At 38.8% G+C, this 17,973-nt stretch overlaps 1 protein-coding gene across 1 annotated transcript in view; it reads right to left on the bottom strand.

Moving 5' to 3' along the window:
- LOC134348881 (phospholipid-transporting ATPase VB-like) overlaps positions 1–17,973 on the bottom strand; it is a 327,217-nt gene that overhangs the window by 224,669 nt on the left and 84,575 nt on the right. The window contains exon 2 of the mRNA XM_063052666.1: positions 12,697–12,779. The gene's annotated coding sequence lies outside the window, so the exon portion shown is untranslated. The remainder of the gene's footprint in view (positions 1–12,696; positions 12,780–17,973) is intronic.

Here is a 17,973-nt window from a genome sequence, read left to right as displayed (position 1 = left end):
TCATTCAGTGGCATCATCATCACTGATCCCCTACTATCAACATCCTGGGGGTTACCATTGATAAGAAACTGAACTGTTCTAGCCATATAAACACTGTGACTACCTGAGCAGGTCAAAGGCTAGGAATCCTGTGGCATGTAACTTACCTCCTGACTCCCCAAAGCCTGTCCACCATCTACAAGGCTCAGCTCAGGTCAGGAGTGTAATGGAATTCTCGCCATTCGCCTGGATGAGTGCAGCTCCATCAACACGCAAGAAGCTCGACACCATCCAGTACAAGGCAGCCCACTTGATTGGTACCTTTTCCACAAGCATCCAACGCTTCCACCATCGACAAACAGTTGTAGCAGTGTGTACTATCTACAAAATGCACTGCAACAGCACACCAAGGCTCCTGATGCAGCACCTTCCAGACCCACAACCACTAGGGATGAGAATAGCATATACCTGGGAACACCACCACTTGGAAATCCCCCTCTAAGTCACTCATCATCCTGACTTGGAAACATATCACCATTCCTTCATTGTCACTGAGTCCAAATCATGGAATTCCCTCCCTAATAGCACTGTGGGTGTACTACACCTCAGGAACTGCAGCAGTTCAAGAAGGCAGCTCATCACCACCTTCTCGGGGGCAACTAGGGATGGGCAATAAACAATGGCTTAGCAGGCGATGTCCACATCCTGTAAATGAACAAATCTTAAAATAAGTAGGCAAACTTTGAATATTAGGGGAAAATCAAGTGCAAGAGGGTTAGTGCAGGAAAGCAACACCAAAGCAAATGATCAGGCATGACTTTACTGAATAATAGAGAGGGCATAAGCATTTGATTGGCATCTACCTTGTATTTTACGTATGCTTAATCCTGTTGTATCCATGGCACTGAAGAATGAAAATGTGCAGTTAATAAAAATGTAACAATACTACCTCAATTTAAAAAAAGTGATTGGGGAAGAAATGTCAGAACAGGAATAGGGAGAGGAATTAAAATGGTTGGCAGATGGAGCAGAGGTGCTCGACAAAGTGGTCCCCCAATTTACATTGGTTCTCAGCAATGTAGAGGAGGCCACATCAGGAGGCATTTTCACTCCCGGCTCTTTTGGGAATTTCCAAGACTAAATGTTTGTAACAGCATTAGGTAAAACAGTTCTGAATTGTCTTACTGCTTTGTTCTCGGCAACTATCAGTGACTGATTTTGATAACAAACACACACAATTGATGCTATTTAGAAACTTCACTATGAGCACAGAGTATGCCTAAGAGCCAAGTGTCTAACACGTGACTCTGACACTAGTTAGAACATGTTCAGCAACAGTTTCCTGCCCTACTTAATCATCCCAAATAAACGAAGAGAATCCTGGCTATTTTCTCGATCTGTTTTTGTTCTTTCAGAGTTGTCTCAATAAGTGAATGCCCCAATTAACCGAAGGCCCAGTCAGTCGACTGAATATAAATTACCCATTGACCTATTCAGGAAATTACATCACTTCCAAACCAAACACAAGGAATTCTGAAGATGCTGGAACTTCAAGCAACACACATCAAAGTTGCTGGTGAATGCAGCAGGCCAGGCAGCATCTCTAGGAAGAGGTACAGTCGACGTTTCGGGCCGAGGCCCTTCGTCTGGACTAACTGAAAGAAGAGCTAGTAAGAGGTTTGAAAGTGGGAGGGGGAGGGGGAGATCCGAAATGATGCTGCCTGGCCTGCTGCACTTCCAAACCAACAAGCAGTTACAAAGACTCTCATAGCAATTTTAACTAGGCTCTAGAAATTCAGATAATATAGCCTTGTTGGTGTTATCCTCCCACACATGTTCAATAGACATAAGAAAAGGAATATTTAAAGTATGCATTTGCTTAGTTACAGCCACTATTTGAAATGCAAACCCTCATACTGCTCAAAATCACACTATTTTCAGATTCAACGGTATGTCAATTAGAAAAATAATAGGCAATTTGACACATTCTTGTTCTAAAAATACGTTTCAGCAAACTACATCATTCAGATTTATCCTTTGATAAATCACATACTTTCCATTTTTTAAAAATATGTACAGGCATTTTCTTTCCTCTTAACTTTTCACTTTTCCCAACAGATTAAGCTTTCAGACCACGGTTACGGTTGACAGTTTACTCCAAGCTCACGAAAGTTTTTAAAAACTTGGTAGAAATAGGCTACTTGGATCAATTCTGTTCAAACCTGTAAATCTGTCACCTCTAAAATAATAGTCCTGATTGTATTTTCAGTAGAAAAATAAGAGCAGCAACTATTCACTACACTTACCCTGAGGCTTTCATGGGATTTTGCACAGCAGTCTGGAATTTACACAGGACCATAGTAAGCATTGAGCTATTCCAGTGCAAAGTAACGATCTGGACCTTTACTTAGCTTTCAACATGGTTCAAAGTACATTAAGAGACAATGAAGCACTTTCAAAGTTTCATTAATGTGGTAAATATAGTAAAAATTAAGCAACTATATTACAACATCCTTGACTTAATGGCTAGATAACTAGTGACAGGGTCACCATCCAGGCCAGCTGCCTTCTGCAGGTTCAACCACCAGAAGGCTGATCTTAGGTCAGTGATGGTGTCTGTGGATTCAGGTGCACTGGAGATAGTTAGGTTAAGTGGTGATTTACCCATTTGAAATGTGCGTAGAAGGTGTTAAGCTCATAAGGAAGGGGTGTGCTGTTGTCAGCGCGGCTGCTTGACTTCACTTTGCAGCATAACACAAAAGTTGAATTGTCATAATTTTGAACAATGCAAACACCTGCCAGTGGAATTCAAACCAGCTGCAGTAGGCTGGTACAGTACTGAGTTACTGTACAATACTCCGATGCCTTCAAGTAAGATGGCTAGTCAACTGACACATTATGCATTGTTACATTGTAAATACATGAGGTCACCAAGAATATACTAAGCGGGGTTCTGGCTCAGTCCTGCTCACTTGACCTGAAACATCCAGTGGTCAAATGCCATCCATTTTATCTACTGAACGAGTTTTCCACCATCGTCCTGGCAGCAATGTACATTCCACCTCAGGCCATTGTCAGGAAGGCACTGGAGGAGCTGAGCAACATACTCAGCGGGCACAAAACTGCATACCCTGATACTGTTCCTGTCATTGCAGGAGATTTCAACCAGGCCAGCTTGAAGAAGTCTCTGACCAACTACCGCCAGCATATTACCTCTGGAACCAGAGAAGCCAGCACACTTGACCACTGTTATGCCACCCCATATCCTCACTTTGGAAAGTCTGATCAACTATCTGTATTACTCCCAGCACATAGGCAGAGACTAAAGACCATAGCATCAATGGTGAAGATCAAGGTGGTATGATTAAAGGTGGCTTACAAGACTGCTTTGAGTCAGTGGACTGGACAATATTCAGCAATTCATCCCTGAGGCCAAATGAATACGCCACAGTCGTCACTAATTTCATCAAGACCTGAATGGATAGATGGGTGCCTTTGAGAACATACCAGACGTACCCAAACCCAAATCAGATCTCCGCTTAGCCTTCACTGCTCCAGAGAAAACAAACCAAGTTTGTCCAACCTCTCATTTTAGCACATGCTCTCTAACCCAGGCAGCATCCTGGTAAACCTGTTTCGCACCCTCTCCAAAGCCTCGACATCCTTTCTGTAATGGGGTGATCAGAACTGTATGCAATATTCAAGATGCGGCCGAAGAGAGTTTTATAAAGCTGCAACATACCTTTCTGACTTTTGAACTCAATGCTTTGACCAATAAAAGCGAAAATGCCATATGCCTTCTTAACCACCCTGTGTAGCCACTTTCAAGGAGCAATGAACTTGGACACCAAGAGTCGTTTGTTCATCAACACTGTTAAGGGTCTTGCCCTTAAGTGTACTGACTCTTTATATTTGACCTACTAAAGGTAACACTTCACATTAGGCCAGTTAAACTATATCCGCCATTCTGTACACATATCTGCAACTGCTCTGTAACTCACTGTATTCTTTACCAATCTTCCATACTACCCACAACACCATCAATCATCAGCAAACTTACTAACCCACCCATCTACATTTTCATCCACTTCATTTATATACATCACAAACAGCAGAGGTCCCAGTACAGATCCATGTGGAACACTGCTAATCACAGATGGCTGGCAAGAAGTCCCTTCAACCACCAGCCTCAGTTTTCTATGGGCAAGCCAGTACTAAATCCAAAAGGCCAATTCACCACTGATCCCATGCATATTAATCTTCTCGATGAGCCCCCCATGAGGGACCATGTCAAACGTCTAACTAAAATCCATGTAGACAACATCCATTGCTCTGCCTTCACCAGTCACCTTCGTCACCTTGTTAGTAAGACCTGACTTGCTCCTTACAAAGCCAAGGTGGTTCTCCCTAATTAGGCCATTGTTTTCCGAATGCTTATAAATCCTATCTCTAAAAATTCTCTCCAGTAACTTTCCTACCACTGACGTGAGGCTCACCTGTCTATAAATTCCAAGATTATCCCTGGTTCTCTTCTTGAACAATGCTGGTTTGTGTATCTCAAAAACTGCCTAGTTCCTGGGATTTTCACACATGACAGTCTGTGGAGTTTACAGAGAATGCTGTGAAAATCAAAAAAAAACATACTGTGAGTGGCACTTCTGTGGTTGTAAACACCTCATTAATTGGAAAGGAGTCAAGAGCAGAATGACCAGACTAGTTCAAGTAGACAGGAAGGTGACAATAACTCAAATAACATGCATTACAACAGTGGTGGGCAGAAAAGCACCTCTGAACGCACAACACAACAAACCTTGACGTGGATGGGCTATAACAGCAGTAGACTACACGCCGGGTTCTACTCCTGTACCTACAAAATGGCCATAGAGTGTACGTGCTTTCAAATTAATAAAGTAGTTCACTTCCAAGCTATCATCACCGAAATGTTCAATTTGGAAACATTTTAGTTCATCAAATTATACAGAAAAAAATGTTGTATCTAGCGATTAACAATGTTCTGAGCAAAGAACATCGGTCTGAAAAGCTCTCCTTGACCTAGTATTTCAGGCATTTGGTGTTCTTTCTTCCTAATAAACCTGGTAAATGTATCAGATTGTGTTCCTTTCAAATTCTGATTAGAAGTTCTACGTACTTTGAGGCTGTTGAAAAGCAGGTTGATGAAGTTCATCACACAGCTCAATGGCATTCAGTTAAGTGGATGCCACAGTTTATTTCATCGAATCAACAATCACCCATCAACGGAAATCCTCCAAATTTTTTGGCCTGGTATAAGTCTCAGTTTTTAACACAAAGTTGCAATTAAACATTTTACAGCCAATGTTTTCACAGAGCATTATCTCACTACCATTCTTTAAAGAATTACTTATGAACGTTTACGCATCAATAGGAACTTACTGCAAATAATGCCACACTTCCCAAGCCACCAAAATCCTCTTAAAAAGAAAATATTAATATAAAACATTTCAAAACAATCCCTACAACAGAATAATGGAAGTAATATAAGTTATAGACTTAATAATACTCAATTCAGAATTCAAGAACTTCATGCAAACATTTCCTTCTGTCAGGTTGAAATCGAGTTTTGACAAACAGCTCCAGATATTCAAACCCAATGTACTGCAGCTCTTCAGTCAGTATTCTATAAGAGATTACTTCAAAACACTCGACTGAAATTTCCACATGAGGAATTCATGTTCAAATTAGCAAAACTGTAAATATCTTCATTAAACAACAGGAATTCTGCAGATGCTGGAAATTCAAGCAACACACATCAAAGTTGCTGGTGAATGCAGCAGGCCAAGCAGCATCTGTAGGAAGAGGTGCAGTCAAATATGTTCATTAAATTTGTTCTCTCTTCCCCCCAACCCCTGCAGAAATACTTCTAGATTAGATTAAGAAACTGATTAAGAAGCAAGAGTACTTGTTAGATTAAGAAATTGCAAATAACTACAAATAATCATATGAAGGTCTAATTTACCTGGCCCCCTTCACATTACTACCATCAGGGAGAGTGTACAGCAGCCCAAAGATGTACTCAATGTTTTAAGAATAGCTTCTCCCCCTTTGCCATCAGATTTTCAAACAGCCCATCAACATTACCTTGTTCTTCAGCCTTTTGCGTCATTTTGTATCTAAAAGTAATGTTTATGTCTTGCACTGTATTGCTACTGCAAAACAAATTTCATGACATATGTCAGTGGTAATAAGCTTGATTCTGAAGTATTGCCTTATTTGGCTTTGCACACGAGTTTGTTTCTTTTAAAACAGGTGAAAACATTCAAGAACTATGTTGAACCAAATTCCTCTTATGTTTTGCCATTAATCTTTCCTAAACAATGTCAAAGATTTACAACATTCTTTCAACAACCACACCATTCCAATGCGCAATGATTTTAATACAGCAATTCAATTGCTCAGGAAGTGAAGTAACGTTACCAGCTAAAAATGCAGTTTCATGAATTTCAAATTTTACTGATCCAGCACTCAGAAGCATGGCATTCTTGACAAAATATTCCAGTATGCCTTCAATTAAGTTTCTGGCAGATTGGTTAGTTTAAAAAAATGATAATTATTTCAAACAGTGTAATAAATCCCACATCTTATACATAAGCTTCAATGTTTTATGAATAAAGAATGTGGGATTTGTTATCACTAAAAACCTGTGAAGTATCAGATCAAAGGGTATAAAAATTGTATGAATTGAGAACAGAATTCGGATAGGTACACCGCTGGAGGCTATGGTGCAGGTGCAGGTCGATGAGACTAGGCAGATTAATGGCCTAGATGGGCTGAATGGCTTACCTTTCCTGCGCTGCAGTGTTGTATGACTGCAACTAACTTTCTGTAAATATTTAAATTCGATGCGGTCTTTAAGTTACCCAGTTAATAAAATTAGGAGAGGGAAGATGAAGAAAAGGGCAATCACTTCCAGCAAAGTCAAGCCATTCCTTTTTCAAAATTAAATTTTGATGATATTGGGAGGCAAATATTATTGAAGCAGAGAGATGAAGTAAAAAGTTATTATTAATATTTTGTCCTGAAAATATGTTGCTGTGCTGGGTGGATAATCTTCTGCGAATGCAGGATTTGCCAAGACATTAAGGAGTGCCAGAACACGGCAGGAACCATGACAATATTAGCAGTCTGGAGCCATTAAGCTGCAGATCCAACCTGCCAGTCTTTATAACATGGGGTGTCCTGTGGGACTAGACTCCAAAACAAATCAGGGCAGTTAACATTCTACAATATTTAAACAAGGAGTTCACAAATCACAGACCAATCATATTATAGATAAAGATTAGAATGTAGAATGTCCAACCAAAGCAGTAAAGAAATTAAGTTTAGTGGGTATTGTTGATAGGCTGCAAAGATCGTTCCTATCTGCCATTTAGCAAATGAAAGTTCCTGGAATAAAAGTACCATGTGAAAGATACTTACTAATAATCATTTCTACTTTGCAAATCAAAAATTAGACTTCGATTTACATTTTAAAATGGATAATAATTTTGAAAAAGCAAACATCTGTATTTTTTGTCGTCAACCTTTAAATGGTTTCCAGGTTTCACAGACAGTTATCGCTGGAAGTTGCAAAGCAGATATTTTATCTGGAACTCCTTTTTGTGAATTCATGTTGCTGTTCACAGTTCATCATTCAAATTCATAATATTGGCATGGAAAATATGTATGGCAGCATGAACTAAATATAACAATGAATACAACTGGTTTAGGGCTGGTGTCTCTGCGCAATTGTTCTTTTGTTCCTTTGCTGTAGAGGTGTTAATCCAGACGATTTATTCTAAAACCAGTTTGATATAGCAAAATAATATTGAGGATAACCATAATTCTCTAGCTTCTGCGTTCATTATGGAAGAAAGTATTTGGTACTAAATAACTTCTCCCATGTTTCCCTACTCAGTAGATTTAAAAACTTAAAGATAGAGTTAACTAATATATTAATAATTAAACAGCTATTTCCCCTTCAACAGTGAGGATTGAATAGTATCTTATATAAATACATGTCCATTTTAAGACAGTATTTTACCACAGAAAATGCATTAAGATTTTCATGCAGACATTTCATATGGATCATAATAAACCCTTCACTGACAGCAGTTATAGGCTGTTCAAACTGAATGTACACAACAGATCATCAAACAAGCACATTGTATCAACTATCATATTATATAATTTTAAAAGGCAGGAGGTGAAATTGTCTGCAAGACTCCTAGTACCGTGAGATTTATTCTAACCTGTGCAACAGTGAAAAACTCTGAATATCACTGGGTACCTTATGGCAATCAGACCAAACAATAAGTACCAAATCTGCGAGGCCAGGTGCAAGGACATCAGCTCAAACTTCAAACAACCATCTTGAAGTGGTGAATTTGGGCACACTTCATCTAAAGTAACCCAGCATATTCTCCGCTGCTAAAACTATAGTAAAGACAATAATCACTGAGCACAGCAGAAAGTTAAACGATTTCTATATTGATTAAAAGAAGCACAATTGAAGAACTCCTACAATTGAATAACAAAGCATTTGCAGATTTATAAAATTGGAGAGAAAATTTAAACACACTGTTCCACTTCAATCTTATCATTTCAATGAAATTAACAAAGCTGATTACAAAGGTTTGCTTCTATCGTTAATGATGAAGCATTTTATTAATGATACTTAACATTTTGCCTCTACTGTATGACTAATCCTTGACCTATGCTTGAGAACATTTCAGGAATAAGTTTGAATATCACTAAGCCAGGTAATTAAAAATCTCTCTATATTCCAAACAGCATTATTTTATGATAATCTTTTTCGTGACCCTTACATTGTTTGTGGTCTGAAAAGCTTCTATCAACCGCTGCCCAAGACAACTTTCAATTTTATTTTGATCTGTTATTAAGATTTATAACCATCAACATTTCACCAATTGATACTACACAAATGTTAAAATGGATTCAAGAAGCTATACATGGGATGCTTTAAATCAATGTCATTAAAAGATTAACATTCTTGCAGCATTAAATCAGATCACAGGTTCCTCAACCTTCCATGACTACATGAATTGTAATGTCAACTTAAGCAAATCTCAATTTCTTCTACCATTTCTCTTTATTTCTAGCCCTGTTCTAAATGCCTCTTATTGTATGTACTTCAATTATCTCCCCGGCAACAAGTTTCTCACACCCATCACTCCGTGTACAAAAACTTGCCTTGCAGTGCTCCATTAAAATTTGCCCTCACACCTTAAACCCAAACACCATGACATTTGATATTTCCACTCTGAAGAAATGACTCACCATCTACCCGACTTCTCACAAATCTTGTATGCTCCTCTCAGCTTGCCCTCTCGGCCTCCAATGCTCAGAAAACAATCTAGTTTTGGCTAATCTCAAAGAACTAATTACACTCCAATCCAGACAGCATCCAGGTGAACTTCTCCTGCTAGCTCACATGCACACCATCCCTCCTGCACAGGTCATCTCTGGCATAAACAAAATCCCAAAAATTCAAGAACCTGAAATCCTCCCTCCTCTATGAGGTCCTCAGCTGCAATCCAATCAACACAAACATGATTCATTACCAAAAGATACTGAAGAAATATCCAGATGGCAAAGGTTCAACCAGAAATACTTGCAATGTTGATCCACTCTCAAAATGAACATATATCAGAAAAAAATAAGCATACAAATTTCTGAATCACCATCCCTACTCACCAGGAATTAAGTCAGTTTAAAAGGTCTTTCACTCTGGGCAACGAGATGCCATAATATTTAGACAAGCTAGTGGTCAGATCTCCAAGCTACAGCAAGGCAAATTGATTCATTTATGCATCCAGATTAAAGTACGGTGATGTATTTTAGTCCATGAGCCAAGATCCCAAATTTGGGCCACTGGTACCATCTGGGGGGAATAATTCCTATAGTGATTTTTGGCAAGGAGTATATCCCTAGTGCTAGAAAATATGTGATAGCATTGCAGCAGTGGTAGCTTTCTGTGATCCCATGGTGCTTTCCCTATGATAAGATGAATTATGCCAGGTACTTGTCCCCTTACTCTGCTCAGGTGATGAACCTCCCAGAGAAGAATCCTTCTGTGTATGAAGCCTTCAAGACAGGCCAATTCTCAGTGCAGCTGTCAAGTAACAACCCCTTTGGGCAGATCTCTGTGGACCAGGCTATTGAAGCCACAGTGAACAAAGACACACTGACTCCTGGAGGCACATCACGATTCAGCCTGAATGCTGGAGCTATCAAGCGTTACTACATAACAGCTGAGCACTGCAGGGCATTCCTGGGATAGTTAAGGGAGATGGTGCAAGGCAACAAATCAGAGCTTTGTCATGCGGAGCTACAGCAGCCAAGAATCCAGAAAGATGAGGAAGCAATTTCAGTAGTGGTTAGCCTCATACATAAATGGGTCAACCTATTTGCAGAGAAGCGGGACCTCATTAGCATCTCTATGGCAAAGACAGCCCCCAAGGACATTGCCTCCGACCTGATGAAGGCATATGAGATTGGTGAGCAATGCTACGCAACCTTCAAGGATGAGAGACTAGAGGAAGAGCCAACAGCAAAGAAATCCCATGACCCAATGAAAACCAACAAGCTGAAAATATTCAGTGATATGTGTAAGAAGAAAGAAGTGAAATCAAATGGGAGGGCGATCATCTTGAAAGCAAACAGGTCTTTGTTTGGATGCATCATAGTGATGGCACAAGGGCACAGTCTACGTATGGAGGATATCCTTTCTCATCCCCTTGGACCATTGTCCTGGGCCCTGTCCAACCAGAAGGATCGCTGGGAAAGACAAATAAAGCTACTTTAGCCACAACCTTGCAGAAAAATGTAGCAGTAGAAGAGCAACTCCCAGAAACTCTGCGACAGTGATTGATGGAATGAGCTTGGTCCAAAGAATGAAAGGTGATCAAGTTATTTTCAGAGATGTTGCCACAACAATTCCGGTTGTAGCTCTGAGGGAAGGCAGTCAGAGTAGCAGAAAAGATGTTCTGTTCGACACATGCAAGGAGAACTCTATCAAGAATAGTGAAAGATCTCTACGGGGTGAAGAGACTGGTCATGAGTTGCAAGGTATCACTGGCACACAGATGGTGAGGCAGTGGAGGAGCTTCCTGACCAAAGTCAGTAACAAAAATAGTCCCATTAGATTCATAGTCCATGAATGGAGGAAGGTAGAGTACCGAGCAAAGTTACAGGAGAAGATTCTGTATGCAACTGTGAATGACAAATGTTACAGAATCACATCTCAAGACAGTGAGGAGGCGTCAGCTCTTCAGTGTCAACAAGAAGAAGCAGATGGCCGCCTACTTCTCCATGCTGCCCATGCCACAAGAGAGGGATACCAATCTGTAGTGATCTGCTCAGAAGACACAGATGAACTTATCATGTCCTTAGCATTTTATGACAAGATATAGGCCCCATTGTTCCAGAAGTGTGGCACTAGAACCCGTACAAGGCTTGTAGACATCAGGAAGGTTGCTGCCACTGTTGGCATAGAGGTTTGTAGGGCTCTCATTGGGTTGCACGCATATACAGGATGTGACACTGTAAGCGCTTTTGCAGACAAAAGGAAGACAAGTGCCCTAAAACTTCTGACCAGCAACAGGGAAATTCAGGACACATTCTTAGAGTTGGGTCAGGAATGGGACCTCTCCCCAGAACTGATGGACAAACTGGAGGCATTTACATGTCTCCTGTATGCCCTAAAAGCATCCACCACCAAGGCCAATGAGTTCAGGTATCACCTTTTCTGTGCCAAAAAAGGTGAAATCGAAAGTCATCAACTCCCACCATGCAAGGACTGCTTAACAAAACATGCACAGCGAGTCAACTACCAGGCTGGTATATGGAGAAGGACCCACAAGTGCCAAGCCCTGTTGACAGAGGATGGAAGATGGAGGGGGAAGAGGAAGCTGAACAGTTGGTGGTGCACTGGATGGAAGGCCAGCCAGCACCCGATGCCATCCTGGATCTACTGGCCTGTAACTGTCCAAAATTATGTTCACTCCCAAGATGTATATGTGTTGCAAATGGCCTCATGTGTACTGACATGTGTAGACTGGCAGACTGTGAGAACCAGGCATCCACCTCAGAGAGTGTGGAAAGTTCAGATGAAGATATGGGAGACTTGGAAATACAACAATATGGAAAATATCACGACATTGATAAAACTCCAGAAATCTCTCCAAATGAGGATTTTTTATCTTCTGGGGAGTGGGGTAACATTTTCTGCTATACTGATGTTAATATGGAATATACAAAAAGTGACTACATATTTGAAGTAATAAAGCTATCACTGGTGCAATGCTATCACATATTTTCTAATTCTAGAGATGTATATCTTGCCAAAAATCACTATGAGCATGATTCCCCTCAGATGGTACTGACCAACCCTACCCGCTCACGGACTATTTGGACACTGAATGATATTTTAAATTCATATCTAACTGGAATATTCTTGCAACTTTCTTCTCAAATGTAATTCTGAGCACCACAACCTACCTGATTCATGTTCCAAAAGGCAGGAACTTCAGAGGGGAGATGCAAGAGGTTTATATGGCCTTTCTTTCCAAGTGACCTTGCCCCAAACTTAACTGAATCAATTTTTGAGAAGTTTCAGCTTCTATCCACCAAAAATTCTGTCAGTAACAGAGTCAATTTAAAAAAATAATTTACACTTACTACGGATTGTATCTGCTTGATTGAATAAGTGCATTTTCAATAAATCTGCAGTTCATAATCAGTCTTTCAGTTTGTAGTTAAATCTATTAAAACAGAGAATTGAATAAGATCAAGAATTAATATATGTAAAATTATATTATATAATTACATATAATTTATATACTGTATAATTATATTATATAATTGGTATCAAAAAGGGATTAGATGTATAGGAGACTGTTATGAGGAGGTATATTGATGTCATTTGAATTAAAGAATAAATACAAAATATCAAATAACACTTTTTTTGTTATTTTCAATTAAGGGCTTATTTAAGAGATAAACTGGGTCAAACAATGTTATTGCCGAAACCTAATGAAATTGAAACTTTAATTCAAAAAGGAAAAATTTTTAAATTTACTTCTTTTATGTATAATCTGATTCAAAAACAGACACTTAAACAAGGAATCCATAAGTCAAGACAAAAATGGGAAACAGATTTGAATATTAATATTGATGAAACAAGTTGGTCAAGACTATGTCTTGACAGTATGACAAATACAATAAATGTTCGCTGGCGAAGCCAGCAACTTTGATGTGTGTTGCTTGAATTTCCAGCATCTGCAGAATTCCTCGTGTTTGCGACAATAAATGTTCGACTCAGATTAGTACAATATAATTTTTTTACATCAATTATACATCACACCACAAAAAATAAATAGATTAAATCCAAATTTATCTGATCAATGTTTTTGGTGTACACAAGAAATTGGTACTTTCTTACATTCTACTTGGTCTTGTTTCAAAATTCAACCTTTTTGGATAAATTTAAGAGTTTTATTGGATCAAATTATTGGAACACAACTTCCACATAACACAATATTATTTTTATTAGGTGACATTGAAGGGGTAAAACCGAAACTTAAATCGAATAAATATCAGAAAGAATTTAGAAAAATTGCATTGGCAGTAGCCAAAAAGGCTATTGCAGTTACTTGGAAATCGGATTCGTATTTAGGTATGGATCGTTGGAATAATGAAATCTTTAGCTGTATTCCACTTGAAAAAATTACTTATAATTTAAGGAATAAATATGATACATTTTTGAGTACTTGGCGCCCTTATTTACAAAAGATAGGATTGTATATATCGGTGCTCCGATGATAAAGATATTGATCCTTTGGGGAAAGAAACAAATACATATATTAAATTTATTTCGAATCCCATGGAGCATGTGGGAACCTTCCAATATCCAGGCAGTCTTTCTTTCTTTCTTTTTTTCTGTCTTTTTTTCTCTTTTTTCTTTTTTTTAGGTAGGGGTATGTAACAGGGGGAAGGATTAAGGGGGAGGGTAGATATTATTCTATGTAATCAAGTTTGAAAATCAAATAAAAAAAGAACTAATATATGTTGAATTAGAGAAATAATCAGGGTTCTCTTTACTGATTCTCAGTGGCTACATAATCAAATACCTTGAAGCAACGCATCTAGGAGGACCATGCAGAAGTCTACAAAGTTGGCAGTGTGTCAAAGATCTCCAGTTAATGAAGACCATTTAGCCCCCTTCCTTATGTGGGCTCCTGAAGTATCTTTGTTAACGCTACTCTCACACTTACTTTCACTACAAACTTTTCCCTCTCCTAAGCCAGTCATTTCCATCCTGATTCTCTTATCACCAAACCATGCTGGGAAATATTTATAGGAACCAATCATTTTATCAACAAGCACATTTTTGAGATGAGAGCTGAAAGTAGAGCATCAAGGAAGAGCATGCAGACTCCACATAGACAGCCCCCAGCATTGAAGCCAGGTTGCTGGAGCAGTATGGCAGCAGCACTAACTGCTGTGGCACTTTGCAGAATAAGCAATATTTTCATTAAGTTTGTGGTTATTTGAATTTAACAGGATAGTTATTCAAATGATCTTAAAGTATCAAAGTATACATCCGTCTTGCTTAATGAATGATGATAATTAAAAAGTTATAAAAGGAATTCAGGTATTCCCATGGCAGAATTCAAGGTCACATCAACACACTGCAACACATTTTAATTAACCTTGTATACAGTCAATTGAGTGTTAACTGCTATCATTTGCAAATTCATTTTACAAGAAAGGTCAGAAGCATGAAAGTTAATTAAATCTTAGAAGTGAAGTTATCAAGGGATTGATTTGTTTTTTTTTAAGTATAAAGCAGCAAACAAACAAAAAGGCAATTATCCTGTTTTTGCAAATCATGCTTTTTGTACAATAACGGTTAAACTTGATGGCTTTGAAGGGCCTGTCAGTGATCAAAATGAACAGAAATCCTACATTTACCTTTGCATGTCTAGTGCCTGGTATATACTGACAAGAACAGGGGATCACATTGATCAACTCATTTCAACTCAAGGGTATAAAATCCCTCGTTGGGATTTCCCAGTATTGCACTGAGGGGGAAAAAAAAATCACCTTTCAGTGGAAGTCAAGCCTGCTGCAGCATCCAAGACCTTTGATTTAAAGGAGGATTCTAGGCTTGCAGACTGAGAGGTTAATTTAGCTTTCCTAATTAGTAAAACATAATAATTATTTCAAAATTATTTAAATTCAGAATTCTCTCTTGGATATTTTACTTCAAATTTAAGATGTCTTAAATAACAAATTCCATACACTTTTGAAAATGTAAACAAAATTATTGTTTCAACTGCAAAAAAAAATTCCATAACACCAGTTCTGCCTTCTGTCAAGAGCAGTCTACGGAATGGAACTCCCCACCATCTCCTGATCTCCAACCGAACATCACACTCGACTCAAGGAGCTACAGTAGGTTAAACCCTCAAACCAAATTGGCGGTTCTGATTAGCGTCTCTGGGCCAGCATCATCCTTTTCAGCAAGATTCAAATGAGGCCCGTTTTAGAAACCAGGAATCAAAATGTTTTCAGAAATGGCAATATTCCACTTTAAAATGCCGGCACAACTTAAAAGATATGATTTTATATTGAAACACTATATAAATTGTATACCTCAGTTCCATGTATTGTTTTAAAGATTTTAGATGAAAACACTTAAAGGATGAAGACGAGGAGCTTGGTCAAAGAGGTAGGAAAACGTTTGAAAGGAGAAGAGGTGGAAGAAGGGCAAACATTTAGGGATGGAATGTCGGAGTAAACCCCAAATAAGGCATCAGTTTACTGGTGAGAAGTCATTTCACAGCACTTTCTATCACTTTGCTGACAACCTAAAGTACTGATGGAAGGCCTCACTATTCTCTATATTGAAAGTCAGATTAGATTTGTCCTGCAAACACAAGAAAATCTGCAGATGCTGAAAATTCAAGCAACACACACAAAATGCTGGTGGAACGCAGCACACCAGGCAGTATCTATAGGAAGAGATACAGTCGACGTTTTGGTCCAAGACCCTTCATCAGGACCGGTTTTGGCCCGAAACGTTGACTGTACTACTTCCTATAGATGCTGCCTGGCCTGCTGTGTTCCACCAGCATATTGTGTGTCATAGATTTGTCCTGATTGGTGTGAACAAGACACATCTAGGAAATTTTTGACATTATCATACATTCTTAATTCAAGGGAACATCTTGACTAAAGGCATGGCTAGTTCTTAAGGTCCTTACTCAACATTATGGTAGAGTATAGGCCCTTTGGCCCAAGATGTTGTGCGAACCTTTTACCCTACTAAGATCAACATAACCGTTCCTTCCCACATATCATTCCATTTAAAAAAAGCATATTTATGCCCATCTAAGAGTCTCTTAAGTGTCTCCAATGTATCTGCCAATGCTCTTGACTCTTTTTTGTTACCGTATAGCATGAACAGCACTGGCTGAAAACTGGCTTCTGTGATAGTGAGCATCTCAGAGGATGAAAAGATTGATCAATCCCTTGGTATTTCTGGCTCAAGATAGTTCAATTTTGCCTTGAGCACTCACATACTGGCTCCTAAAATAAAGGTTTGGTGGAAAAAATGCAGCTGTAGAAAAAAAAAACTTGCTAAAGTGCATAAAGAGCCTATGTTGGTTATTGGAAACAACATAAGAGAAGAAGAAGGAGCTGTCTATGTAGATTTGACAATTGCCTAATATATATCAGTAATCTAAAAATAATAAAGGATATCTTAGATTATTCGACTATATTGCTTTACTCAATTTAGATGTGTGATGTCAGTCCACTCTGAAGTAATTTTTAATTAGGGAGCCTAGAGTCATCAGTCTGATCTCCCTTTAAAGACAGACTGGGATTCATTGGCCGCTCACTGTAAACAGATCGAGAGAAGCACCAGTTAAAACAACAGGCTACCTCAGAGCACATGGAGCAGATAATGACAGATCCAATTACCTCACCTGGATGACAGGTGGACAAGAGAAATACCATATGCCTTGGCTGTCAATGCCAAACATGTTGGGAACATCTAATTCAAAGAGAGAATGAGAAAAAGTTTTACCAAAGTCTATTGAAGAACAAGACATAATTATTTTTCTTTTGGAGCTGGTGTTCACTTGCACTGAAAGGAAAAGTGCCCTCCCCCCACCAATTCAATACTGATCCTATAATTCTGTGTGCCAGTAAAATCAAAATTAAGGGAATCATCCTTGAACAGCAGAATTGGCCTGAAGCTGGATCAAACCAAAGTTGCAGCATTAAAGGAAATGCCAAGTGAAGAATATTCCAGGAGTTCTATGGTTTGAGTTTGTAAAATCCTGTAACAATTAAGCAGCTCTATGAACCACTTAGAGAGCTTATCAAATGATGGAATAGTATTGGTTGAATACCCATGAGCAAGTGGTCAACAACGTCAAAGATACAGTCGATATAGATTTTGTTACAATGCCTGGATAAGAGCTGATATCCAAGCAGATAAGCGTTTTAGAACAATGACCTTGCAGGAGGGTTAACTGATAACATACAGTACATGCAGTGCTCTGCCATTAACCACAAATGTCAAACTGGAGAAGTTTTCATCTATACACCTACAGGAGAATTGCATATAGCCAGAGTGATTACAAATCACTCAAGTTAATTATTATTAAGCCTTTGACAGAATTTACTCATACCTGAAAGGTTGCAGACAATGTTACAGACATTTAATGTAAAGATTCAAGCCAAGATAGGCTTAACTGTGTGTGTGTGTGTGTGTGTGTGTGTGTGTGTGTGTCAGATTCATGCATATCTGAGGAAATGTTCAGGATGCCGACTTGGTGATTAACATTGGGAGTTGCACTCCAGTTTATTAGTCATTGATAAATGAGGCTGAAAATTCGACCAGACAAGATGATACAATGCAAAATTTGAAGTGAATTGTTA

This window comes from Mobula hypostoma, chromosome 7 (assembly GCF_963921235.1).
Source record: "Mobula hypostoma chromosome 7, sMobHyp1.1, whole genome shotgun sequence".
Classification (NCBI taxonomy): Eukaryota; Metazoa; Chordata; class Chondrichthyes; order Myliobatiformes; family Myliobatidae; genus Mobula; species Mobula hypostoma.
The sequence above is the reverse complement of the archived record's forward strand: the minus strand, read 5'-3'. Positions and strand labels throughout refer to the sequence as shown.